The sequence below is a fragment of the Ursus maritimus genome, unplaced genomic scaffold, assembly GCF_017311325.1.
Source record: "Ursus maritimus isolate PB19 unplaced genomic scaffold, ASM1731132v1 scaffold_15, whole genome shotgun sequence".
In the NCBI taxonomy this organism is placed as follows: Eukaryota; Metazoa; Chordata; class Mammalia; order Carnivora; family Ursidae; genus Ursus; species Ursus maritimus.
The window spans coordinates 34,992,672-35,006,141 of NW_024423897.1; the positions used below are offsets into that span (position 1 = coordinate 34,992,672).

The 13,470-nt window shown below is 41.1% G+C and overlaps 1 pseudogene; it reads left to right on the forward strand.

The window, feature by feature from the left end:
- Positions 1–5,446: 5,446 nt before the first annotated feature.
- On the forward strand, positions 5,447–7,692 carry LOC103664852 (annotated as a pseudogene).
- Positions 7,693–13,470: the final 5,778 nt, after the last annotated feature.

Genomic DNA, 13,470 nt, shown 5'->3' on the forward strand with positions numbered 1-13,470 from the left:
TATTTAGGTTCGGGTTCGTCTTTGGAAAGAAATTTCTTCCACCTACTAATTTTGTCATTTGTAATTCTTAAAGATTAATATATACTTGACTATGTTTTGAGCAGGTGGCAAACGTGTAACTAATATTCTATGTCCTAAAAACCTATGGAAGGAGATAACTGTTTTCCATTTAGTGTCTACCTACTAGTCCTTGTGACTGATTACCGACTATGTTAGAGCAGCGGTTCTCCAAGTGTGTGCACCAAACCAGCATATAAGCATCATCTGGGAATTTGCTCCCTGTTTGATTCTTTTTCCTCCCAGTCGACAACCACAACAAATGAGTTTTACGCAAGACACAATATATAAAGTAAAATTGTTAGTAATGTAGTTTTTAGTCTTCAACAAATTGGAATAACTAAACCAAGTTCCCCAAAGTCATGGCAACAACAAGGAAGGAGAACAGAGTGGGAATCACCAGGACTAACAAAAAAGCAAGGACATGGACTTCTTTCCTCTCACCTTTTATGCCATCAAGAGTAATTACCTTCTTATTGTCACTGAAGCATGTTATCTAGCAATTTTTATAGTACATTTTGAAAATAGTTTTTCTTCCCACCTTTTTTCCCAAGATCATGGGTTGACCTTTTCATATTTATTCTCTTAGAATTTAGCTCCCTTTTTCCTATAATCTAATTCATAATATTTAATAGACTATCCAACTGTCACTCAGTAGGCACCACTACCTCTCATATTTTTCAGCTTTCGGTTCCTTTAGTTTTTTTGAATATGTAAAATGAATGTAAGTTATGCATTGTTAATTCTATAAACTTAAAATTGTGTTAACGTCTACTTAAAATGAAAGTCTTGCTTAAATGTTATTTAGCCGTGACTCCATTCTGCTATATATATGTATTTTTTAAACCCATTTACACACAAGCATATTAATATATATGTTAAAGATACTCAACTCACAATATTGAAGCTACATCTTTCCAAAGGACTATAAGCCAGCATGGCTAAAGGGTCCTTCGGAGTCAGAACAGGTTCCTTTTATCACAGAGCACTTGTGAGAGGGTTTAACAGTTCCAGCTGCACAGCAAATGTTTTCCGTACCCTTGGGAGGGTGAGATCCCTAAGAGAAACGAGGTCCCCTCCTTTTTAGCTCTCTAGAACAGTGTTTCTAAAACTTGTAATTATAAGAATCACCTGGATAACCTGCTAAAACAGATGTGCCACCTCTAATGTGATGCTGCTATTGGCGGTCAGTGGATCAAGCTTGGAGTAGCATTGTTCTAGCACATTTATCCACTGTATTAATATGTCTTGTACGTGATGTTTATTCAACACATTATTTCTTTATAGTGACTATTAAACATATGTAGGCAACAAGAAATAAGTTGAACATTATTTATGAAACAGTGCATTCATTGTAGGCAATGACAAGTCACCGAAGATCTTGATTGTGACATATTTTTTTTAGGTAGATCATTTTCATTTGGCAAAATGGTCAGGAAAAGAGAGAAAAATCTATTTTGAGTAACTGTGCGAAGTATGGGATATTGACCCTGAAATGCATGTGATGTATGTTCAACATTTCTTTAGTTACAATATATGTAACTTACTAGTGACTTTTTCATTGAACCAGCTTCTCTGCTGATCACATGCATTTCCTCCACATTGATGTTATATAGTTAATTTCAGTCTCAGGATTCACAGATTGCTCATTCTCTTCCTCAGGATACTTCCCACCTCTTTTTTCCTCTTATTCGTGAGAGGAAAAATTATGCTAGTGATACAGTTGTATCAAGAAAATGAAGAACAGGAATATTGAATGTAAAGGTCTTGAAAGGGCACATAATTTTCTTTCATTTTCTATCAGTTTCTTCATTTAAATTCTCTTAATAATAAAACTTTTTTTCCAGAATATTTTGGAGTCTTCTAGTAAATCATTTAAACTCTTCAAACTTTCATTTTCCTAAGAAACAAATTTTTGGGGATGCATGGGTTGCTCAGTGAAGCACCTGCCTTTGGCTCAGGTCATGATACCAGGGTTCTGGAATCGAGCCCTGCATTGGGCTCCCTGCTCAGCGAGGAGCCTGCTTCTCCCTTGCCCTTTGCCACTCCCTCTCTCTCACTCTCACTGTCTCTCAAATAAATAAATAAATAAAATCTTCTAAAAAAATTTTTTCTGCATAAGATTAAAGCTAAATGATAAGACTTTTTAAAAAAGAATTTATTTTTTTTTTGAGAGAGAGAAAGCAGGAGAGGGAGGAGGGTCAGAGGGAGAAGCAGACTCCCCGCTGAGCAGAGAGCCCAACACGGGACTTGATCCTGAGACTCTGGGATCATGACGTGAGCCGACGGCAGACACAACCGACTGAGCCACTCGGGCCCCCCCAAATAAGGCTTTTAAATCCAAAAGTTTATAAGAACTAATGTAATCTATTTTTATTCAGTTTTTTCTGCACTTCAAATATTAGAGTAGTTTAACAATACTATTATTTTTTACTCTTTTTCATTGCAAGTAAACATTTCTAAACTGCATTATGACATTTTTGAAATTAAAATTTTGTTTTAAAACTCTCAGTTATGCTTCTTGCATTTAGGAAGCTCCTGTCAGCTGAAGACTGTAACTCTTTTTAAGATGAATCAGTTTACCATGCGGGAGTTAGGAGTATCATATCTCCAGCCCACACCTGAGCTTCTGCCTGTGTAATGAACATTTTCACTTAGATGACCTCCAAAGCTTTTCAGTCCAAATGGACCAGATCTGTGTTCATTCCTCTCTCCCTGCAATCTACCCACTCCTTCTTCCTCCTCTATTTTCTTTAATTTTCTCCTTTTTTTTTTTTTTTAAAGTAAGCTTTACACACAACATGGGGCTTGAACTCATGACCCTGAGATCAAGAGTTGCATGCTCTACCAATTGAACCAGCCAGGTGCCCCCCTCCTCCTCTGTTTTTCTACTTCAGTCTTTATTATCTGAAATCTCAACTCCAAAATATGGATATTTTTAAATTCTTCCCTCCTTCCACATACAGTCACCATTTCAAGGCTTCTCCCCAACCCCGTAAAGCAGGTTGTTAAATATTTACCAACATACCACTGCCTTAAGTCCTACGTGGCCTAGTTAGTTAGCTGAGGTAGGGCAATGTGGGAGGACAGGCTTATGTACTACTCATCTGGCTGCTAAGATCCCGTTCTCAAGGAGTCTGCTACGTCAGCACCCACAGGATGCCTTGTACTTAACAATCTGCATCAAGAAGCTCACTTTACACTTCCTGAATGAGTCCTCCGTTTATTCCATGTGATGGAAGCTGAGCCCGAACCTGGGAACTGGGAGATTTTAAGAAGACTGCTTTGGAGCAGCAGCCTTCCACTCCGGCCACTATGAGGGCAGCTTCGCATTTTGACCACATTTTTACATTAGCTGATAACCTTTTAGGGATATGAGAAGCCTCATCAGAACATCTGAGAAAATGATACTTTTCATCCTCGGATTAATCGAATAGTTTGTCCTCTTAGTCCCCTTAAAAATGAATGAAGAAAAAAAAAACCCAAACCTGAACTCATGATTTTTCTCCCCTTTTTATCAAAATCCTACGTCCTTTAAAGGTGAATCTGTTTGGGCTCTGATAGATCTCTTTTTTGTTTTAGTCAAGCAGAGTTTTATTTTTGTTTAAATGGTAGCTTTCAGGGGCACCTGGGTGGCTCAGTTGGTTAAGCATCTGCCTTTGGCTCAAGTCATGATCCCAGGGTCCTGGGATTGAGCCCCACATTGGGGCTCCGTGGGGAGCCTGCTTCTCCCTCTCCCTCTACACCCACCCCATTCATGTGCACACGTGTGCGTGCCCTCTCTCAAATATTTTTTAAAAACTAAACAGTAGCTTTCAAAAAAATAAATGATAGCTTTCAATATGTATTTTTTAATTTATTTTTATTTATTTATTTAGGTAATCTCTGCACCCAATGTGGGGCTCAAACTCAACACTCTAAGATCAAGAGTCGCATGCTCTACTGACTGAGCCAGCCAGGCACCCCAATATATGATTTTTTAAAAACTGATTTTGAGGCACCTGGGTGGCTCAAATCAGTTGAGCGTCCGATTCTTGATTTCAGCTCAGGTCATGATCTCAGGATTGTGAGCTTAGACCCTGTGTCAGACTCTGTGCTAGGTGCGAAGCCTGCTTGGGGTTCTCCCTCTCCCTCTCCCTCTGCATGCCCCCCCCAAACAAAACAAAACAACCCTGATTTTAATTGAAATAACATACAGAATAGCACCCAAATCATAGGATAAGTTTTCTCAAAGTGAACACACTTGTTTACCACTGAGTCAAGATGTAGAGCCTTACCTAAAAGCATGTATATTCTTTCCGATGTCCTGTCTTGATAGCCAAGGAATTGGGGCCGGTCTTACTTTTTGACGTACTTTTTTCCCCTTGACATGGGTTGTCTTTTTCCTTTTGATAGGCTTTCTGAAAGTAGAAATAACAAGTCCAGTTTCTCTTTAAACAAGAGGAGAATTTAGGACTTGAAACTAAAAGGGTGCACGTTCCAACAGTACTGTTACACTCATCTAAAGATCAAGAATGAACGGCAGCTTAGTAAACTGTCACAGCATCCCCGCACAGTCCGTCTGTCAAGTCACACAGCTGTTGTGGGTCCCTTTCTGAAGTAGAGCCTCAGAAGAGAAATCAGAGGATGAGTCCCTGTGGCTGAGATGACATATGGGTCCAAAATGCTTGCCACGAGAATTAGTCTTCTGTCTCTGACAACCCTGGCAACTCTAACAGGTTGCATAATTCAGCTTAATAGTTTCTGTTGAACTGGAAGACGGTCAAAATGGCTTCTGGATTCTTATTCATTGTCTGCCCGAGTACGTGATAAATTGACCCTCCAAATGAAGCAATGGGAAGCATACTTAACATATAAAATGGCTGCATTTCGGGTGACAGGGAAAAGCCAGAAGTAGCTATTGCAGCTACAGTCCTGTAACTCACCTTGTCACAGTGATTAGTCTATAAATGACACTTAACTAAAGCCTAACCCAATCAATGCTTATTTATTTATTTTAGTACAAGTGATTGACTCAAAGCAGGTATGTGGCTTAAATTGTTCCAATCAGAGTGAAGCACAGGTTGGGGAACTAGATCTTGTATTTCAGGATGGCGTGGTGTGACAGTGTAGGATCTGAGACATCTGTAGCCTTTTGCTACCATAGCAGAAGTGATACTTTTAAATAATATTTTGGGAAGTAATTTCATATTCTTTAAAATTTGTTGCCTTACATATTATACAGTCAGGGTTCTGAGAAAGAAGCACTAGAAAATGTGTGTTTGTGGTGTGTATTTTTGCAGGAATTTGACTTTATGCAATCAAGGGAGCTGTAAGTCTCTGTAAGGCTGTTTCTTTGCATCAGATGTTGGAGCTCGAAGTTCATAGAGCAGGCAGGCAGCAAGGGAGGATGGCTGCAAAGGAGAAGAGGGCAAGGACAGGTTGGACCCTACAAGCATGAACTGGAGCTCTTGAGGATGGCCAAAACCCATGTCAGTTCTTGTTGCTTCTGACCTTGGTGGTATTGGTGTCCTGCAGAAGCTGAGGCCTTCATGGAGCTAAATCCTTACACCTGGCCCAGGAGTTGGAGACTTTGAAAGAGGATCCACGGGAAGTTAGAGCAGCTGCAAAGCCAGCAGATAAGTGACCACATATGTGGGCTACAAGACAGCTACTTCACTTCTGCTTTCGAAATCTCCCATAAGAATCTTCCTTGTGGTCTACTCTAGCTAGAAACGTACCAGGAGGGGATTCAGCCTAGCCAAGCTGACAAAGTACAAAGCTATCATTACTACCCATTCATTGAATCAGTGACATTCACTTCTTTATATAGAAGATAGATGCTGGGGTGCCTGGATGGCTCAGTCGGTTAGGCGTTTGCTTTCTGCTCAGGTCATGATCCCAGGGTCCTAGGATGGAGCCAACGTTGAGCTTTCTTCTCAGCTAGGAGCCTGCTTCTCCTTATCCCTCTGCTTGCTGCTCCCTCTGCTTGTGCTTTCTCTCTCTGTCAAATAAATAAATAAAATCTTGAAAAAAAAGAAGATAGATACCACCTAGCTTTTTCACAACAGGTTTGTCACACAAAACACAGGTGTCGTGAAAACCACCAATAAACCTAAGCCAAAATAGGAAAGGAAAAGACTCATATCAACCTTGTCATTGGACACATAGATTCGGGCATGTCTACCACTACTGTTTATCTGATCTACAAATGTGGTGGGATCAACAAAAGAACTATCGAAAAATTTGAGAAGGAGGCTGCTGAGATGGGAAAGGGCTCCTTCAAGTATTCCTAGGTCTTGGATAAACTGAAAGCTGAACGTGAATGTGGTATCACCATCGATATCTCCCTGTGGAAACTTGAGACCAGCAAGTATTATGTGACCATCATTGATGCCCCAGGACACAGAGACTTTATAAAAACACGATTCCAGTCACATCTCAGGCTGACTGTACTGTCCTGATTGTGGCTGCTGATGCTGATGCATTTGGAGCGGGTGTCTCCAAGAATGGGCAGTCCCATGAGCATGCCCTTCCGGCTTACACACTGGGTGTAAAACAACTAAAACAGCTAATTGTTGGTATGAACAAAAGGGATTCCACTGAGCCAGAAGAGATACGAGAAAATCATTAAGGAAGTCAGCACCTATATTAAGAAAATTGGTTACAACCCTGACACAGTAGCATTTGTGCCAATTTCTGGTTGGAATGGAGACAACATGCTGGAGCCAAGTGCTAACTGCCTTGATTCAAGAGATGGAAAGTCACCTCTAAAGATGGGAATGCCAGTGGAACCACACTGCTTGAAGCTCTGGATTGCATTCTGTCACCAGCTTGTCCAACTGACAAGCCCTTGCATCTCGCTCTCCAGGACGTCTACAATATTGGTGGTATTGGTACTGTTTCTGTGGGCCGAGTGGAGACATGTTCTTAAACCTGGCATGGTGGTCACCTTTGCTCCAGCCAATGTTACAACTGAAGTAAAGTCTGTTGAAATGCACCATGAAACTTTGAGTGAAGCTATTCCTGGGGACAGTGTGGGCTTCATTGTCAAGAATGTATCTGTCGAAGATGTTCATCTTGGCAACGCGGCTGGTGACAGCAAAAATGACCCACCAAGGGAAGCAGCTGACTTCATGGCTCCAGTGATTATCCTGAACCATCCAGGCCAAATCAGTGCTGGATATGCACCTGTGCTGGATTGTCACACAGCTCACATCGCTTGCAAGTTTGCTGAGCTGAAGGAGAAGATAGATTGTCGTTCTGGAAAAAAGCTAGATGGTCCCATGTTCTTGAAATCTAGTGATGCTACCATTGTTGATATGGTTTCTGGCAAGCCTATGTGTGTTGAGAGCTTCTCTGACTATCCTCTTCTGGGTAATTTTGCTGTTCATAACATGAGACAGACAGTTGCTGTGGGTGTCATCGAAGCACTGGACAAGAAGGCAGCTGGAGCTGTCAAAGTCACCAAGTCTGCCCAGAGAGCTCAGAAGGCTAAATGAATATTAGCCCCAATACCAGCCACCACAGTTTTAATCAGTGGTGGAAGAACGGTCTCAGAACTCTTTGTGTCAATTGGCCATCTAAGTTTAATAGTAAAAGACTGGTTAATAATAACAACGCATTGTAAAACCTTCAGAAGGAAAGGAGAATGTTTTGTGAGCACTTGGGGGGTTTTTGTGTGTGTGTGCGTGTGTGTGGCAGTTTTAAGTTATTAGTTTTTAAAATCAGTACTTTTTAATGGAAAGTATTAAAAATCTGTCACAGATGGGGCGCCTGGGTGGCACAGCGGTTAAGCGTCTGCCTTCAGCTCAGGGCGTGATCCTGGCGTTATGGGATCGAGCCCCACATCAGGCTCTTCCGCTATGAGCCTGCTTCTTCCTCTCCCACTCCCCCTGCTTGTGTTCCCTCTCTCGCTGGTTGTCTCTATCTCTGTCGAATAAAAAATAAAATTAAAAAAAAAAAGAACATTTAAAAAAAAATCTGTCACACAATTTTGAGATCCATTAAAACAAAAGTTCAATGAGAAAAAAAAAGAAGATAGATACCACCTAAAACAAAGTTTTCATTTTCAGTTTCAAGTCCCCAAGTAAAATTACTTGATTCTTTAATGAGACAGCAGTCTAAACAGTTCAGCTTTATTTACAGAGAAAGGAGTTCTCTAAATTTCTTGTTAAATTCCAAATTCAAAACATTAAAGTCTGACTATGGCATTTTGCCATAAGCCACAATGCAGGGCAATCCAAAGAAGACTCAGAATATGTTTAAGAGGAGTACTGTGCAGGCAAGAAGAGGAAGCACCTCTGGCTTAGTGGAAACAAGGAATCAGATATGCATGTATTTCAAGATCAAATCTCATGAGGATGGGGTGAAGAAGAAAGTTGAAAGCCAAGGAGTTTTTCTCTGTCATTGGAAAAAATTGTCCTTTAGGAGGCCCACCCCCCAATATGGGGGTGATCCCACTAGAATAAAACATAGTAATGTGATAGGGAAAGGGACTGAGCTGCTCTTAGCTCTTAAGTCAAGTTTGAGGCATGTAACTTACATACTCTGGGGAAGTTGAGAGCAAGGGGACCCCCTGAAGAGGCACAGAATGGAAAGAAGAAAGGCTGAGCCTTAGTGGGCAGTGTAGCATCATCAGGGGAGAAAGAGGCTAACCCGCTGTACCACAGTAGATACCAATCCAAGAGATTAGGAGCAAACATCAAACATCCTGAAGCAGTGGGTAAGAATATAGAAAACAAAGTTTGAAGCCAAGTACTCTCTCCCCCATTGCCTTTAGGGCACACAACCCCTCTTCCCACTATCACTATGAATCTACCCTATAGATTAAGTAGAATGAGGAGAAGAAAAGCCACAAGATACAGCATTTATTTGAAATTCTTACAAAGAAGAAATGGTAGTACTATTAATGTCAAGATAAAGATTTTTCCCTGCTACACACAGGGGTAAGGGCTCATGAAGAATATTCAATTACAGAAAAAAATTATAAACTACATTTTCTTTGTAAAATGGTAGATTTGCCATCTTCTCACTTTACCACAAAAGAAGCCATCCTGAAGACGAAAGGCAGAGTGACAACAATTAGAGAAAAATAGAACCAAAGCCCTGCCTGATCAAAACTTGCCAGAAACCTGCTGAACCCCTGCATTAATGAGCTAATCATTTATTGTTTGGTTTCTTTTATTGTTAAATCCAGTTTAGGTTCTCTGTTACTTAAGATCTTAAAAATCTTGCTTAAAGATAAGCAATTTAAATCAGCTGGTATATCATAGAGTTTGGAATTAAACATAGGATGTCTAATATCTGAATCTAGACTCCCTTTTATTTTCTTTCAAAAGATTTACTATTTATTTGAGGGGGGAGGGGCAGAGAGAAAGGGAGAGACCATGTTAAGCAGACTCTGCACTGAGCTCGGGGTGTGACATGGGGTGAGACGTGGGGCGGTACGTGGGGTTCGATCTCACGACCCCAAGGATCACAACTCCAAGATTACCACCCAAGATCATAACCAGCCGAAACCAAGAGTCATATGCTTAACCTACTGTACCACCAAGTCACCCCACCAAACTTGGACTCTTAATCACCATATCACATAGGTGTAGCTCAATTGCCATTTCCTCTGCTGAATCTGCAACTACTTGCTACTCAAAGTATGGTCCAAGGACCTGAAGTGTGGCATCACTGGAAGCTTGTTAGGAAAGCAGATCTCAAGGCTCCCTCCACCCCAAACCTACTGAGTCAAAATCTGCATTTTAATAAGATTCTCAAGTGATTCCTATATACCTTAACGTTTGAGAAATACCATTTTGAGTCATTCTTTGCATTCTTACAACATGTTCCTTATTCATTGCTAGTTAAATAGTCATCTATCTCCTTACCAAAACTGTGATAACCTTGAAGGCAGAAAATACGTATCGTTATTTTAAAAATCTAACTACTTGTAATAATTGTCCACCAAATTGGTTGTCCATAATAATAATTGTGCACCAAAACATTCTTTCCGTATTACTGGGTACATTGCTGGTCTACGTTTCCCAGCCTCCCTTGCAATGTCCATGTGATTAAGTTCTCCCTAATGTAGCAGAAGCAGAAATATTGCGTACTACTTCTGGGCTCAGATCTTAATACTGTGGACATACAATCTCATATTCCCCTTCTCTTGGCTGAAATCCACGGTGACCCAGTTTGATTATGCAATAAGACACTGAAGAATGCCAGAGCAAGTATCTTGAAGGAAGCAGAATCTCTGAATAATTGTACGGATGAGAGCTACTCCTCCAAGTCGAATTAGTCACCTTGTAATAGATTCATAAGGGAGAAATAAATGTCTCTGTTCTTTGGGCCACTGATTTTTTGTAGGGCCTTTTTGATATGGCAGCCTAGTCTTATCCTAAATAATTCATCACTCCATCTTGTAATAGACCTCAGCGTAGAATGATTCCCCTTGTGCTGAAAGAAAGGCCTCAAATACACACAAATAAGCACTCAGCAGCCATTTCTGTACTATGTGATCCTAGCCATAGCGGACTGGTCCAGAAATGGATCCTTTACCCGAACTGCACTGTTTGCACTTTCCTGCCAAGAGATTTGCAATTTTGAACTGAGAACAATTGGAATTGAGTCATATTAGTGGCAAGGTTTTAAAGCTGTGCTGTAAAATACAGAAGACACTAGCCACATGTAGTTATTTGAATTTAATTAAAATAAAATTTAAGGGGCGCCCCGGGTGGCTCAGTTGTTAAGTGTCTGCCTTCGGCTCAGGGCGTGATCCCAGTGTTCTGGGATCGAGCCCCACATCAGGCCCCTCTGCTGGGAGCCTGCTTCTTCCTCTCCCACCTCCCCTGCTTGTGTTTCCTCTCTTGCTGGCTGTCTCTCTCTCTGTCAAATAAATAAATAAAATCTTAAAAAAAAAAAATTTAAAAAATCAGTGTCTCAGCTGCTCTAGTTACATTTCAGGTGCTCAATACCATTGTGGCTAATGGCTACCATTTTGGGCAGAGCAGACACAGAACCTTTCCACCATTACAGAAGTTTCTACTGGAGAGCACTGTTCTACACAGAATGCCTATGATCTGTCCTGGTTCCCGTTCCTTCCAAGGACTGGTAGTTGAAACCACTCCTTAGATTCTGTGGGATACACCACAATCTCTACAATAAATTCCCTTTCTTGCTCAAGCTAGTCAGATTTGATTTTATTATCTGCTACCAGAAGGATTTCAGTTATATATCTGGCACTATAACTATAACTACAAAACACCAACACTGCTGCTGTGGGAACTCTGAGCCTTATTTTTATTTGTCCTTACTTGGATTTTCACATGGTTGGTTACTCCTTCCTAGACTCATCCTTCCTAGGCTTTCATGACACCACACTTTTGTTCGTTCTCTTCCAACCCTCTGAAATTCTTTTAAGAACTGGTGTTCTTGAGCATGTGGGTGGCTCAGTCGGTTAAGCCTCTGACTCTGGGTTTCAGCTCAGGTCATGATCTGGGGGTCATGAGAAGGGCTCCACTCTCAGTGCAGAGTCTCCTTGGGATTTTTTCCTTCTCCCTCTGCCCCTCCCCCTGACACCTGGGGACAGCCGTGCTCTCTCTGAAATAAATAAATCTTAAAGAAAAAAAAAAGTATAGTGACACCAGCTGACATTTGATTTAAATGAGGATAATAATAATGAAAAGCTTTATAAAAATAAGTTTAGTTATTTCATATTTTCATATAACTTACATCAAAGTGAAAAAGTAAATGACAGACTTGCTCTATTTGGCAGAATAATTAATTCTCATGAGTAGTTATTTACAATAATAAACACTTGAACAATGCAATTGAACAAATGGTCAGGGAATATAAAGAGACAATTCATAAAAGGAGAATTACAAATGGATAGAAAATATTTGAAAAATGTTCAACCTCACTAGAAATAAAAAATGCATATTACCATTGTCACTTATTTGACAAAGATTCAAATGAGGCCAATATGCAACGTTCATGATACTGGAGGCCTGTGAATTAGTATTATGATTAAGAACGTCTATTTTGTAATATACGTATCAGGCTCTACCTTCACTTCGCATTTGAATCACTTGAGGAAATCTTATTATCTTGTGTTTTTTTTTTTTTTTTTAAAGATTTTATTTATTTATTTGACAGAGAGAGAGACAGTCAGCAAGAGAGAGAACACAAGCAGGGGGAGTGGAAGAGGAAGAAGCAGGCTCCCAGCTGCGGAAGCTTGATGCGGGCTGGGATCCCTCCCTGAGCCAAAGGCAGACGCTTAACGGCTGCACCACCCAGGCGCCCCTACTATCTTGTTTTTTAAGTGTGATTCTTTTTATTTTTTTAAATTTTAATTCCAGTAAAGACCTGGGGAACTTTTAGAGATTTTATTTATTTATTTATTTATTTATTTATTTATTTATTTATTTATTTATTTATTTAAGAGAGAAAGAGCACAAGCAGGGGGAGGGGCAGAGGGAGAGGGAGAAAATCTCAAACAGGCTCCACGCCCACAGCCAGTCTAACCTGGGGCTCATATCGCCACCCTGAGATTATAACCTGCGCCAAATCAAGAGCCCACACTCAAGGGACTGTGCCCAGCACTGCTAGACTTGGGGAACTTCTAAACGCCAGACAAAAGTGGGTTCTATCCCCGATCAATCAAATCAGAATCTTCAGGAGTGGACCGCAAGTGCCAATATTTTTTAAAAGCTCTCCAAATAATTCCAATATGCAGTCAGAATTGAGAAACACTAAATCAAAAACTTTAAAATATATATTGACTCATTGTTTCTGATATTAAAGAACAAAACTAGAGTGTACACGTTTATGTATGAGAACTTCAGTAATGTTATAGTGTAAATGCAGAATGAAGCAAACGCTCAATAAAGAAACTTTGTAGAATAAAAAACAAAATCCCCCAAACCAGGCCCGAGACATCAACGTGTGAAGAGAAGGGCGAGGAGGGAAACAGAGCATGCCACTGCCGAAGGCATTAAAGTTTAAGCTACAGAAAAAATGCTTTTCCAGGCTCGACAGAGCTCTAGAGCTGCTTGTAGGTGACCCCTGTCCCCGGTCAGTCCGCTGGACCAGGACTGGGGCAAAGGAAGCCAAAACAGTACCGTAAACTAACAAGTCTCTAGGATGGCGAGTACAGACACGCTTTCCTTAGTGCTGTAGGTTGCACACCTATCTGTGGAGTGCTCTGTGCGACCGTTTTATTTACGGGTCCGGGGAGGTCTCCACAAGGGAGGTGACATCCCGGGAGTTACACACCAGTCGGTTACTAAACAGTCCCCCGAAAAGCGCCGTGCAGCGCCTGGGCACTCAAGGGGCGAGCGGCGGAAGCTGCGCAGACCGGGGGCACCGGGAGCCCGCGGAGGAGCCCGGCGGCGGGAGGCGGAAGCCTGGAGCCGGAAGCCTGGAGCCGGAAGCCTGGAG